Source organism: Lampris incognitus, chromosome 16 (genome assembly GCF_029633865.1).
Source record: "Lampris incognitus isolate fLamInc1 chromosome 16, fLamInc1.hap2, whole genome shotgun sequence".
Taxonomy (NCBI): domain Eukaryota; kingdom Metazoa; phylum Chordata; class Actinopteri; order Lampriformes; family Lampridae; genus Lampris; species Lampris incognitus.
This window is the reverse complement of record NC_079226.1, coordinates 17402915-17416541: the sequence shown is the minus strand read 5'-3', so window position 1 is coordinate 17416541 and position 13627 is coordinate 17402915. Positions and strand designations below refer to the sequence as shown.

The 13627-nt window shown below is 46.4% G+C and overlaps 1 long non-coding RNA gene across 1 annotated transcript; it reads right to left on the bottom strand.

Moving 5' to 3' along the window:
• Positions 1-2665: 2665 nt before the first annotated feature.
• Positions 2666-7785, bottom strand: LOC130125930 (uncharacterized). Its single transcript, XR_008811698.1, has 3 exons — positions 7738-7785; positions 2996-3055; positions 2666-2870 (listed from the first exon to the last, which is right to left on the bottom strand). It is a non-coding gene; the product is annotated as an uncharacterized LOC130125930 (long non-coding RNA).
• Between the last annotated feature and the right edge of the window lie 5842 nt (positions 7786-13627).

Here is a 13627-nt window from a genome sequence, read left to right as displayed (position 1 = left end):
AATGTGCTCTGAGTATCTCCATTACCCTGTCTATGAGAGTAAACATAGTGTATTTTTTTAAAAATATTTTTAATTTTTCTATTATTTTTCATTAGCTCAGCACAGTGTGTTGTAGAGTCCACAGCACACACTCTGAATATGAACTGGCTGCATTGGCAAAAGGCTAACTGCTGCTTACTTCACTGCGTTGATTCAGTCACACACAGAAAGGGTGAGAGAGAGAGAGAGAGAGAGAGATTTGGGCCAGGCAGATAGCGCAGCCCACTGACACACATTACCCAGTTGGAAAAATGGAGATTGACTCTTGCTCCCTCACTACTTTCCTTTATCTCTCTCTCTCTCTCTCTCTCTCTCTCTCTCTCTCTCTCTCTCTCTCTCTCTCTCTCTCTCTCTCTCTCTCTCTCTCTCTCTCTCTCCTCTTCATTTAATCAGACTCACTCAGGCGAGTTCATTCTGCAGCGTACGAGTACGTGAGGACTCCCTAAGAAATGATGTTTTTAGGGACTCTTTTAAACCTGCTGCTTTTCTTTGCTTCCGTCCCTCAAGGTTCAGTGCCACGACTTTATCCTCTTCTTTTGTTATATCACGCACCTACATGAATCCCCTATTATGTTTAACTTTCAAATAAATCAAATTTACATAGTTTTTGCTATGAGCACATTTCATTTTCAAATAAACAGTTGTTACACGGCCTAGAAGGGGCAGAACGAACTGTCTTCCTTCTTGAAACGGTATCTGTTTCATCCAACACCCAAATTCTCCCTGTTTAATCTCTGTTGTCTGATTTAGGACCCTTGAGTTTCTAGGCGATGAAATGGAAAAAAAAATGTTTCCACTGCAGTTGTCACATATCTGTATGTGTGTATTATAAATATGCCACTGTTGTTTGTACAGCCGCTGGCTGGGACGTGCCAGAAACGTCATACGCTGCAAAACAAAACACGCTGTAAATCTAAAGCCGTGCCTCTGGAAGACTGATCACTCGATGGTTTGTGTCGTTACGCAGCATTCGAAAACGAATGCAAGGATGATGTGTGCCAGGAGAATGGCCGATTCACCAGTTTATCAGATGGGGCCTAGCTTGGGAGACCCCTTTTTGAAGTCCACGTTCACGAAGCGGTTGCATTTTCTCCAATTTTAAATGTCCAAGACATGGACACTCCCCCTTTCCAGCATTATTATGTGAGGTAAACATAGCATGGCCCACTATCGCCATAGTAACAACGTTACGTAAGCTTGTAAGTTGTGTGTACGCCAATAATTTTCTTTAAGACCTGCCTGGAGTGTTTCAAGCCCACCGTCAGCAGTCATACTGTTGAATGAACGAACGACAGCACCTTGGGACTTCTGACCATGATCGATACCGACAGGCCCACCACCACCAAGTCAACACACACAAACAACCTCTCCATTTTTTTGCAGCAACATGCTGTACTTCAGCCTCAAAAGCCCCCAGCTCGCCACAAAATACATCCGCTGTTTATTTATTTCCTTCTGAAAACCAACAAAGGTCAGTATAAGAGGAGAGTCGTGGCTCTCTCTTCCCGAGCGGGGCTGCCCGTAGTGAAACATGGCCCTCAGAACAACAACGACAGGGGCAGAGAGAGAGAACAGAGGGACAGAGGTTTCTATAACCTCTCCAGTCTTGCCCGGGGCCTAAAACACAAATAATGAGAAAAACAGTGGTAAATGCAAACAATGAGGAAGACCGTTCCAAAGAAAATGAAGCAATGGTGCCCTCTTCTCCCTCTCCCCCAGGTTTTCGTTCGGTCTTTTTTTTTTTTTGCATTATTTATCTGGCCCTACTATGATGTTTTTGCAATTTTGTGCAACAGAGGAGATGTTACTCGAAATTTTGAATTGAGTGCATATACTATATATATATATATATATATATATACACACACACACACACACATATATATATATATATATATTTGTCGACTACATTCCCTTTTTACTCCTCTCTTCCTCACTCTTCTCCCTTTTTCTCTCTCACCCGCTGTTAATTTCTTGCCCCCCTCCTCCTCCCTCCCCCCTTTCTTTGCCAGCTGTCAGCACTGGCAGAGAGCCATGCCCGTGCTTGCCGCTCTGCTAGTGACAGATGTAGCAGCAGCAAGGCAAAAAGGAAGCGTGAACAGAGGCAAAGAAGGAGTAAAAGGAGAAGAAAGAGTGCCAGTAGAAGTGAGCGAAGAGAAAGTGAGAGAGAGTAGTAGAGCGAGAGAGAGAGCGAGAGCGAGAGAGAGAGAGAGAGAGAGAAAGAAGAGATAAGGGCAAGGTAAAGAGAGGTGGGTGTGAAACAAATGGATGTTGGCCCTCTACGTTGTGTCAAAAGGGACGGGGGTGTTGGATTAAGCCACGGCTAATAATCACAGCCAGATGGGCTGTGGAGGGGTGTGGGCCGAGGAGGAGAGAGTAAGGGGAGAAAGGGAGATTGAAAAACAAGATAGCCTGGGACATATTCAGAGTCGGGTTTCAGCAGACTTTTATTCTGGTATTTTTATGCACAAAGCCCCGTGTGTACGGTCGCCACATTTCATAAAGTTAACGCCGTCCCACACAAAGGCGCTACAGCTCATTTCCTTGTTAGATTGCATCACTGATAGGCCACATCTGTGCGGCATTTAAGTCATGTTCCCCTATTTTGCTTATTAACATTCTTGAACCACTGGCATCGTGAGATTACCGAGACCAAAATACGGCTGTCACCCGCTCGCTGTGTCACAAATTGAACCAGGCTTTTGCATTATCTTTTTTTTTTTTTAAAGGACGATTTGTTACCCATATAATATGCACATATCGAGGGGTCAGACTTGGGCGTCACAGTTGCTGCTGGGAGGTTTAAGAAATCTCACATGGCGAGAAAGACACTGAAAGACAGACAAGAGGCAAACAGCAGGAGAAACCACGTTAGAGACAGACCCAAGAAAAAACATCACAATGGGTTTTCCTTTGGGAACATGTTGCCGTGTGGTGAGCAATATCAGCATCTTACTCTCTCCTTCTCAGCATCCGAGGCACCCTCTCCCTCAGCTTTTGCCAGCGATATCGCCACCTTTAAAGAAAGAAGAACCAGAAGCTCTCACGTTTAGACGCCGTCGTTTCGTATTCACTGAAATGCAAATTGGCCAACAGAGCAGTGAGAGCTAGCTAGATGCGAGACCACAGCCATTAGGTACTGGTGTGGGTGAGGGGCTCATTGTGGTTTGTCAACAAAGACACAAAAACACACAAACAAGAAGACAAAATGATGAAACACCCCCTCCCCCTCCCCAAACCCCAACCAAAACAAAACAAGCCAACAACTGCGGCCGCATGACAGCCTCGCTTGCCCTCCTTCTGACGGGGCACCGTCATTGTTTTTCTCTCCGCTTTCTTTGTCTCTTCTTCTTTCCCCCCCATCTGGTGTGTTGTGGACACGGCCTCTCTGAGCTAATTCACTTACTTGGACACCATCTGCTGTATGCCTTTCTGGAGTAAACTGAGCATGGCTGGCTGGCTGGCTGGCTGACTGGCTGGATGGTTGTTTTGGCAAAGGATGCGACCATGTTTTCGCCTTCTGCCATTGGGGATCGTCTTACACTGGACACCCGACACTTGAGGAAGAGGATGTGAGGGTGACGGGGGGGGGGGGGGCTGTATTATCCTCATATCACTCAACTCATTTTCCCTTCTCACAGACCAGTTTACGGAGAGGAACGTCTAACCAGGATGGTTCAATATAAACCAGGACCATGTAGCCAATGACCTGAATGGATGCAGTGAATCCCACTTCCCACCAAGTATGTTCACTATGGCAAAGATAATAGACGTGGTTAAGAATTGGGGAAAAAAAACCCCAACAACAACAGACAGGCCTTGAGGTAGCTGTGTTGAAGCTATTCCCTATCACACAGGCTTGTAGATACAGGCCTCCAGTCCTCATCTGATCTCTCTGCAAGAGCCAAGAATAAAGACTTCCCATTTCTCCTAGGTGCAATAAAGCCTATCACTGGAATAAAAAGCAAACCTCACAACTATTGTCTGTGAATTTAATTAGATATCAGCTCTTTAATCAGCTAACTTAATTACCAAAGACTCCATTATTGAGCGTGTCAGCATCTTGGAGGTGAGCGGGGATAATGATAGCAGAACAGTGCCATTCAATTACCAAGCTCAGTGGGTGATCCTCTCACAACACCATGGGGCCACCTTTTCAAAATGTCAACGGATTAAAAAAAACCTTGTTCTCTAACACATTTGGGTTTCCCGGGGTTAAAAAAAGAACAATCTTGCCTGACAGACAATAGGAAAGATTTGTAATCTCTTCAGCATACGATACTGCAAAGACACTGTTAATAGAAATCAATTATGAACGTTGTAAAAAGGGTATAGCAGTTAACACTTTTTCAAAGATGCCTCATTACCCATAAAATGTGATAGTTTGTGGTCTAATCCTAATCAATGTATTCTGGTCTGTGTGTGCCGGGCTGTGGAAACAAATGGTGCATCTCTGCTCGATTTCCTCCCTCACTTCCAGCCAGATCCATTTCTTTTTCCCCTCGCTCCACCTTTTTTTTTTTTTCCGACCTTCTGTCTCTTCACCCCAGAGCAGAGTTGGATTTCTCCAGAGCTCGGCCCAGGCTCTGCCATCTGTGTCTTGTGCTTTGACCCTTTTCCGCAGCCCTGCAAGTGAATCATCTAAGACCCAACGAGGTCTGCCGGAGGAGCTGCAGACCCGCTCACTAAGTGACGGGCTGACCGTCCGACATGACAGCTGGGTGGAAAAAGCAGTTCTGCAGCTTAGCGAGGGAGGCTGGCCAGGAACAAGACAGACAAAGTATGGGGTTGTGTGGGGTGTTGATTTAAAACGAGCATAAAAAACATGCGAAAAGACTGACATGCACACGTGGGCGAACGAGGGCTTGCATGGCTAACAATCACACAGTAGCAACCTGAGTGCTGCAGCTGTTAACACAGCAGCTTAATAAGAGGTTTGTGTGAGTGTGTGTGTGCATGCAACTGTGTGCGCATGTGTGTGCATGTGTGCATGCAACTGTATGTGTGTGCATGCATGCATGCAACTGTATATGTGTGTGTGCGTGTGTGCATGCAACTGTGTGTGTGTTTGTGTGTATGCAACTGTGTGTGTGTGTGCGTGTGTGGAGGAGCTTGGAACAGTGGCAGCTGCTAGTAGTTGAGTGGAGGGGGGCTATCTGCCGAGTATCTGTCTATCAGTGGTGCCTCACCACTGTCCTTTCCTTCTCCCCCCCTGCTGCTCTCTTGGCTCTGGTAGCAGCCAAGAGGAGGAGGACCTCTCCCCAGACGAGTCATTTGTGATATTGGTTTGATGTTTGTTCCTATTTTGTTCCGACCTCGGCTTGGTTTCAAAGCAGGGTCAGGTTTCAATTTTAAAACAAACCGTTATTTCGACAGTCTATTGCCATAAAAACTCTAAATCTTAGTGCCAGTCCTATATTTTGTGCCAAAGCGGAGCATCAAATTGTGTTTTGTAAATTCTGCTCTCTGTCGAATGGCGGTGAGAGTTGTTGCTATCGCTGTGATGGCCCACCGCTGACTTCTGTTACACATACAAAAAAAGTTTTCCCTCTCTCAACTCAATATGAACAGCAAAACACAAGCAGCAGCAATGAATAGTTTTGATTTAAATCACCCCCCCACCCCCGTCTTTCTAGCAAACCCCGAGCAATCGATGCCCGTGCTCATTTAGTCCAATCAATGCTTATGGAGAATCAATCTACAACTGATGCTGCACTCGTTCAAACCCCTCCGTGTCAGGAAGACCGGTGGCCGTGCGCTGCAGGGACCCCTGACGCAGCCGTTTTCTAACATCATAAATGGCTGTGCTGATTAGACAGGCGGTGGTGGTCGTCAATGACTGGGGCAAATGTGTGTGTGTGTGTGTGTGTGGTCAGAGATGCTCTAGGGGGGTCAGTGGGTTGGGTCCCATGCTCCTGTGTTGTGAGTTCGGAGCGGTGGAGTCAGGGGAGAGCTAAAGCAGAGGGATGGTCTCCATCTGTCAGCATGGCCTTCTCTAAAGTGGCCATCACACAGGATTGATTGGCCATGGGGCCCATTAGCCCCTCGGCTTTTTTTCCCTTTCCTGCTCTCTCTTTTATTCATCTCTCTCTTTATCCCCTCTCTCCCGCTTGCACCGATAACAAGCTTTTTCACACCTTCTCTCCCTCCTCTGAAGGATCTATCTATATGTATCTTTTTGTGTCTTCTCCCAGTGAAGAGACTTGTTTTTATGGCTGGTGGGGGGAGGGGGATGGGATGGCCCTCAGTGTAGGTGGGTCTTCATTTGTTTCCATTTGTCCCCTCCTTTTTTAACTCCCTCGCTTTTGTACCGACGAGCTTGATCGACAGAGCGGTAAAAATACGATCCTGTAAGGAAACATCCCGTGTATACTGCGGACGGCCGCCGACGGCCGCTCAACCTCTCGCAGCAGTGACAGTATGATGGGGGGCGAGCGCCGCTAATAAGCCCATCCATTTGTGTCAGCGTTTCCTGGGGAGATGAAGCCTTATGGGGGTGGAGAGTGTGGAGTGGGCTGGCTGGAGGCACAGTGGGTGTATATGAGGATTGGAGGGTAATGAAAGCAGGGTTGGGATGGGGATAGCGGTAGTAAAGTGGATACTGTGATGTGATGGATTGAAGTATGCTTTGTGTGTGCGTGTGTGTGTGTGTGTGCGCATGTGTAAGGGTATTGCTGATGATGGTTGCAGAGGTAGTATGGTCAGAGAGTGCAGTATATAATCCTAGCTTCACTACGTGATCATGAGAACACACTATTAGGTCACACTTTTGGGCCTATTATTACAGCTGGAAAGTACCTACATTATCACTAGTGTTGACAATATTTAAGGATAGTAACCTCCATAGTGTACACACACGAGGACAATGGCATTGTCCTTGTGTGTGTGTGTGTTTGTGTGTAAGGGTATTGCTGATGATGGTTGCAGAGTTAGTATGGTGAGAGCGCACTATATAACTATATAATGTGTAGTCAGTCCTAGCTTCACTACATGATCATGAGAACACACTATTGGGTCACACTTGTGGGTCTATTATTAAGGTTGGAAAGGACCTACATTATCACTGGTGTTGACAATATTAGAGGATAGTAACATCCATAGTGCAAATAATGGTATTGTCCTCGTGTGTATGTGTGTGTGTGTGTGGGGGGGGGTGTTGGACATATTGGTCACAGATGAAGTGGTGACCCCACATGTTTTCATACTTTCTGACAGACCTAATGGCCCCCGTATGACAGAGTGTGGCCTTGGTGACATACAGGCCAGATAACAGAGCGGAGAGAGCCCCTGACTGTGGCTCTGTGCCCGGCCTCCCTTCTGTCTTGATAAGCTGGCTGAGTGGTGACTGAGTACTAAACAGCCTGTCATTCCCTCATCACAGGGTGCTGACTACTTCAGAAGAGGCTCCTCAAAAGAGCAGAACACACACACACACACACACACACACACACACACACACACACACACACACACACACACACACACACACACAGGGGAAGGGGTGGTGTGTTGGAGCTGCATGCACACAAACACACTTCAGCATGCACATGTGCGTCTATGGACACACACACACACACACACACACACACACACACACACACACACACACACACACACACACACTAATGCACAAGCCTTCCCAATCCTCTTTTTCATCCCTTCCCTTCACATAGTAGTGTGCCTCAACAGGAAACTCACACGAGGGTGGAGTGGAGACGGCAATAGCCTGCATTCTGACTAGACGGCACATCGGAGAACCCGGTGTTCCCGGGGAAGACCACCAGCCGTCTGTGTGTGTCCCTCCACGTGGACCCCACACCCTGGTATCTCTGGGGACTCCACCAGTAGCCCCCCTTGCCCTGGTGTGGGGTGGAGAAGCTTGTCAGATCCGGGCTTCGATAGCGCCTCACATACAGCGGCTCATACAAGCTCAGGCGAGGCTTCCTTCACGGCAGGAGGGGAGCACGGTGGACGAGAGGGATGGGTAGAGAGTGAAAAAGACAGAAAAAGAAAGAAAATCAATGCATACAGAGGATTCCTCAGTTTTCTCAATTTCAAGCTGTGTGATTCTGTTTAATTACATTTTACATTTTCTGATTTAGCAGACACACTTATCCAAAGTGACTCACAAGAGATTCAGCAATTAGCCAGCACATTCATGCGCCAACCTACATCATGGAGTACTAAACTCTAATCACATCATCTCTAAGTGCATGGCATCTCAAGTGCTATTAGTGTGGATGCACAACAGATAGATCACAAACAATCATTCGAGGACTTATAGAAGTGGATTCAAATGACAATTTAGCAGGCTAGTGTCACACAAATGAGCAAAACTGTTGTGCTAAGAGCCAATCTATGGGTCAAGAGAAAGCAAGACACAAAGCATGGTTCTGGATTCTTTGGGGTGGTTGGATTGCATCAGCTGGGATGACCAGGGAGAAGTGCATTGCAGGAGTCTAACCGAGCGATGACTCAGGCCGGGACCAGGAGCTCCACAACATCAGGAATCAGGAACATTTTTTTAACATTTCATTTCATGCGCTTGCGTACATGAAATGAAATGAAATATTGTTTCCTCTAGCCCACGGCAATGCAACAGACCACATATCCACAAAAAACATATCCAAACTACAAGACCACATACATCCAAACTACAAAAAAAACTACAAAAACACATATATCCAACATATCCCAAAAAAAAAAATCACTGTCCAAGAGAGCAAATGCCAGGATGACTGTCGGAACTGCTGGTCTGCATGGGCTAGCAGCTAGCCCAGCCTGCCCCATCTCCACGTCCCATCACACCGCCCTCAACACACCTCCCCGCACTCCATACGACGATACCAAAAACACAGTCAATGCAAGGTGAGGCCGCCGCCAGACCGCCCTCGATGTTATCACAACTGCCGGTCTGCATGGGCTAGCAGTTAGCTTAGCCTGCCCCGCTTCCACGTCCTGTCAGATTGCCCTCGGTGTTTCCTCTTTGGGCACAGCTCCAGGTAGGGTCGTGGTCCCTGGGCCCACAGGACACAGCAGGCCAAGCTCTCCCAGCCGATCCATCGCCAGCTTTCCCAGCCATCAAACGAAGACACAAACTTAAGACACAGACGTGGACAAAGACACTGCATGGATGGTACTGGGTGAGGCTGCCGCAAATGTAAGTTCGCACCGCCAACTCCCCACACTGGTACTGGGTGAAGCTGCTGCAAACATGAATTTGTGTCGCCATCTTCCCACACCGGAAGCGGAAGCCCACCATGTTCTGATATGTACGACTGGATCTTTCGGATGTTGCTTAAAGCAAATCGGCAGTATCAGAGCCAGACAACATGTGGTCAGAAAATAAGAGCTGGTTATCAATCATCACGCCGAGGTTGCGTGGGGATCTGGAGGGCATGAGTGTCGATGTACCGAGCCTGATTGATTATGTTCCTGGGGACTGAAGATTTGGAAGGGCTGAGCACGAACTCAGTTTTTGGACAAGCTGAGTGTTTTGGTGTCCCACCCCCATCCAAGCAGATACGTCAGCGGGATGAGCAGCCAGCCGTGCAGACACCCCAGTGGCTTCCGGTGGAGAAATCAATTGTTGGTGTGTCTACTCATAAACATGGCCTCTGAGAATCTCAGTGCTGCTCGGTTTCTATCAGATGAAAAGATGTTTACGCCCGTGTGTCTGAGCATGAGTGAACCAGGAGGACGTTACAAGACCCTGCACTATGAGTCATGCCAATCAAAGACCACAAAAGCCTTCACCTTTCTTCTTCTCTTCTAGCAAGCCTATTAACAAGTACAAAGACAGCAGAAGAGTGGACCAGCGCTGACTAAAATGGCTACCACATCTATCACTGAGCGAGCTGTAAGAGAGAGAGATGACGGGTAAGGGCAGAAATCAAAAGATTTGGATTTGGTTTGATTTTTAGTTTAGTTTTTTGTTTTTGGAGGGCGGCGATTTTACAAGGAAGGAATTACAAGAGAGAAACACATCATTATGTGTACTGCAGCTGAAGAAATGTTGGCAGTGAGCTTTTGTTTGTATGAGAGAGAGAGAGAGAGAGAGAGAGAGAGAGAGAGAGAGAGAGAAAGAGGCAGATGCAAAGTCAGTGATAGAGTGGAGAATGAGAGAGCAGCCTATATGCCTGTGGATACATTTATAACACTGTGTGTGTGTGCGGCTATATAAGTGACCATATATACATGAGTGAGTATGGTAGTGATGTGGGTCATGCACAGGCTATATAGTTTCAGTGGGCCTTTGATGAACACGCCAACGTGAGACTCACTGGCTACAACCACGGACTGTGGGTAACTTAAGAGCCATGCCCGGGGGTAGGATGGCAGAGTAGGGGCCCCCAATCTTCCTACTCCCCCCTTGAGGCATGCTTGGCTGCACTCTGTCTTTCCACACCTCCTGCCTTAATCTCCCTTACTCCTTTCTCCCCCCCTCCTCCTCTCTGTCTCCTGGCTGAGACTTGAACCGTCCAAAAGCAGCCTCATAAAACCACTGGTAGAAGTGAGAGCAGATTATGTTATATGTGGCAGTGCATCCGGTGATACTATGAGGAAAGTAAAGTGTGCTGATGTGACTTGACTTGCAGCCCCATGAGGCACTGACTATATTACATAAAAATGTTGCTTGGAAAGCATAGTCATAAACAAACACATATACATGCATATAAAAACACACACACATAATCACACAGAGGCACTTATGCACTCACTCACACACAAACGCACACACACAAACACAGGGAGACTCAAACATAAAAAGCGATGTACTGATGTTTGCTATGCACAAACACAAAGATTTAAACAAACACCAGAATTTCCCTTTTGCCTTTCAGTCTGCCTTTGTGTGTGTGTGTGTCTGTGTGCGTACATGCACCTGTGAGTGTGTGTTGTCCCACCAGGAGCAGCTGTAATCAGACAGAAACCAAATGCGCTGTGAACAGCATCTCTCTCCAACTCGATTATCTCACCCAAAGAGAAACCGACACCTTCAATAGTAAACATGACGAGGGGTACCGCTCATTTCGGCCTGAGACAGAACACACCTACTGACAGGCTTTACTGACATGTAATGGGGGGGGGGGATCCCCCAGTTTACCTGAAATGCTTTGCATAACAGCACTGGCTTCGATCCATTTATCTTGGTCGTGATTTGGTGCCATGCTGAGGTAATTCACATAGCAAGCTGATTCAAGGAGAGGACGACCTGATTACAGACACACAAATGAAATAGCTGCAGAATCTAAAATAGGGTATTCACAGTCTGATTTCGAAACACAAGTCGGGGGAGGAACTTGTTTTTCCCATTCCCCTAAAATTAATGTCTTTAAACAAAGCGTTGTAAAACTTAAAAAAAAGAATCTTATTTTGAAAGGGGGTTTCCTTAAAACCGTAACTGTTCTCTATATATTTCAAGGCAGAACACAACCGCCACATGGTCAAGTGTCTGCCTTGCACTGGAAATGGAGACAAACAAGTTGGCAGTCACTCCAGAAATGTCACGCTAACACCTTTATGGCAAAGAATCTGAGTCATGTCACCACTTGTCACATGTTGTTGGTAAAGAAATAACATCCAGCCTCGTGAAACAACAACCGTTGTCCTCAATTGGGGACGCAACGTCTTCGTGTCAACCATTGAAACATATGGCAGAAAGACGTTTGCTTCGAATTGTGAACAAGGCCTTATGATAACGATCATGAAGCACAATAATGAGTTATAGCCTACCTCAGGATGTAGTTAGCCACATATTCAGCTGTTTCTGGATACATGGTTGTCCCCTTCATCCTCTCGACTCTTGAACGAAGACCAGCAAAGATGGCTTCTTAAGTACGTGTACGTATTTTTGCACAAGCTCATATGTGTTTGTTTGATTTTGTGTGCCTGTGTGTCTGTGAGTGTATGCATGCTTGAATGCTTTTACATCTGTGCCCATTTTTGTGTGTGTTTGGAATACCAATGGGACGGTGTGTGTGCTCCTGTTTTAGCAACCAAGTCCCCCAGGTGACATGAGCTTGAGTACATCTCAACTAAAATAGAATATCTTTCAGAGCTCGGTGATAGCAGTGTGCATAACAAGAGAGGACTGAATTAAGGCCATATAGGGGCTCGTAACATGCATCTTAAGCCTAAGATCCCAAGTTTCGACAGAATCCTACTTTCCTTGAGTTAGCGGTGTCTGATCTAACCGGTCAACATAAAATAGTGACCTCAATTTTAAACAAATCAGAAAGAAAGAGTTTCGAGATGTAAGATGGTTTGAAGGATGACTCAAGGCCCCTCAATTGGATTACACTGGAAAGAAAACCCACACTTTTTAAACATCAAAATAATGATTGCTGTGGCATGTGGCGGACTGAACTCCAGTCTTCAGTTTCCACTCATTTGTATCTATGTGCAGAAGACTGGAGCTACAACTGAAACAAATAGTACTGCGTGGCCCTCAGTAAGGCTTTACTCTGGGATTGGCAGTAGAGCATGTCAGAGGAGAAAGGATTCTGTCTTTTGAAGGGAGCAGTTCTGCTGGAGGAGAAAACATAAGCTTGTCATACAGTGCTTTTTTGCTTCATTAAATCTGCAGACGTGCCCTACTTTCCCTTCTCCTCTTCCATTGGACTCTCGTGCTAGTGAGCAGATTTGGTGGAAGATGGTGGGGTGGGGGTGGGGGGGGCGTTAATATCCATAGACCAGAGCCCTTCCCTACTGTTACTCGACATTATGTTTATATATATAAATATATGAGTTTGTGTGTGTGTGCCTGTGTGTGTGTTTGCTCACCTGCATGGATGTGTGCATTAGAATCAGTAAAGACAGATGGAAGAGGGTTTAAATGTGTATGTGTGTGTGTGCACACGCATGCATTGCCACATGCATGTGTGTGTGTGCGCGCATGCACGTTTGTGTGTGTGTGTGTGTGTGTGTGTGTGTGTGTGTGGGTGCATGCTTGAACCTTCAAATGAATGGGCTCCTCTGTCTATCCCTCCTCTCTTTATTTCTACATCCTGTTGTGGTTCAGGCAGCCAGCCTTTTCCTCGCTATCTTCTCAAACACACTGATAGGCTGTCCAGCAGTCTCCCCCATCCCCCCTTCTCCGTGGAATCCTCCCTATAGTGTGACATTGAGCAGCTCAGAATTCCTTCTCTGCCACACCCACCCATCCTTCTCCCCTTCCCCTTTTCTTCCTCCATCGAAGGTTGAAAGCTGTCAAAACACTGCTGCCTTCTCAATATCAAAGCAAACACAGGCTCGTGTATCACAGATTGAATTCCAGTGCAATGCATACTTCGGTTTCAAAACATGCCTCTATATATCAGCTCCACCGACTCGTGTTGAAATATTGAAAGCACGACCACAAACATAGCTGATCTAAACTTAGCACAAAAAGTAAAGAAATTCGTGTTTGGTAGATTATTTCTTTGTTGTAACAATGCTTCTTGGCAATAAATCTTACATCAGACACCTGATTGTCAGCACCTGGGGTACCAGAAGGTCAAAACAAGAGTCAATAGCAACAGCAAAATAAGCTGTTTGGAACTGGCAGAGAAGATTTGACAAATTTTTCATGGGCGCAACCCACATA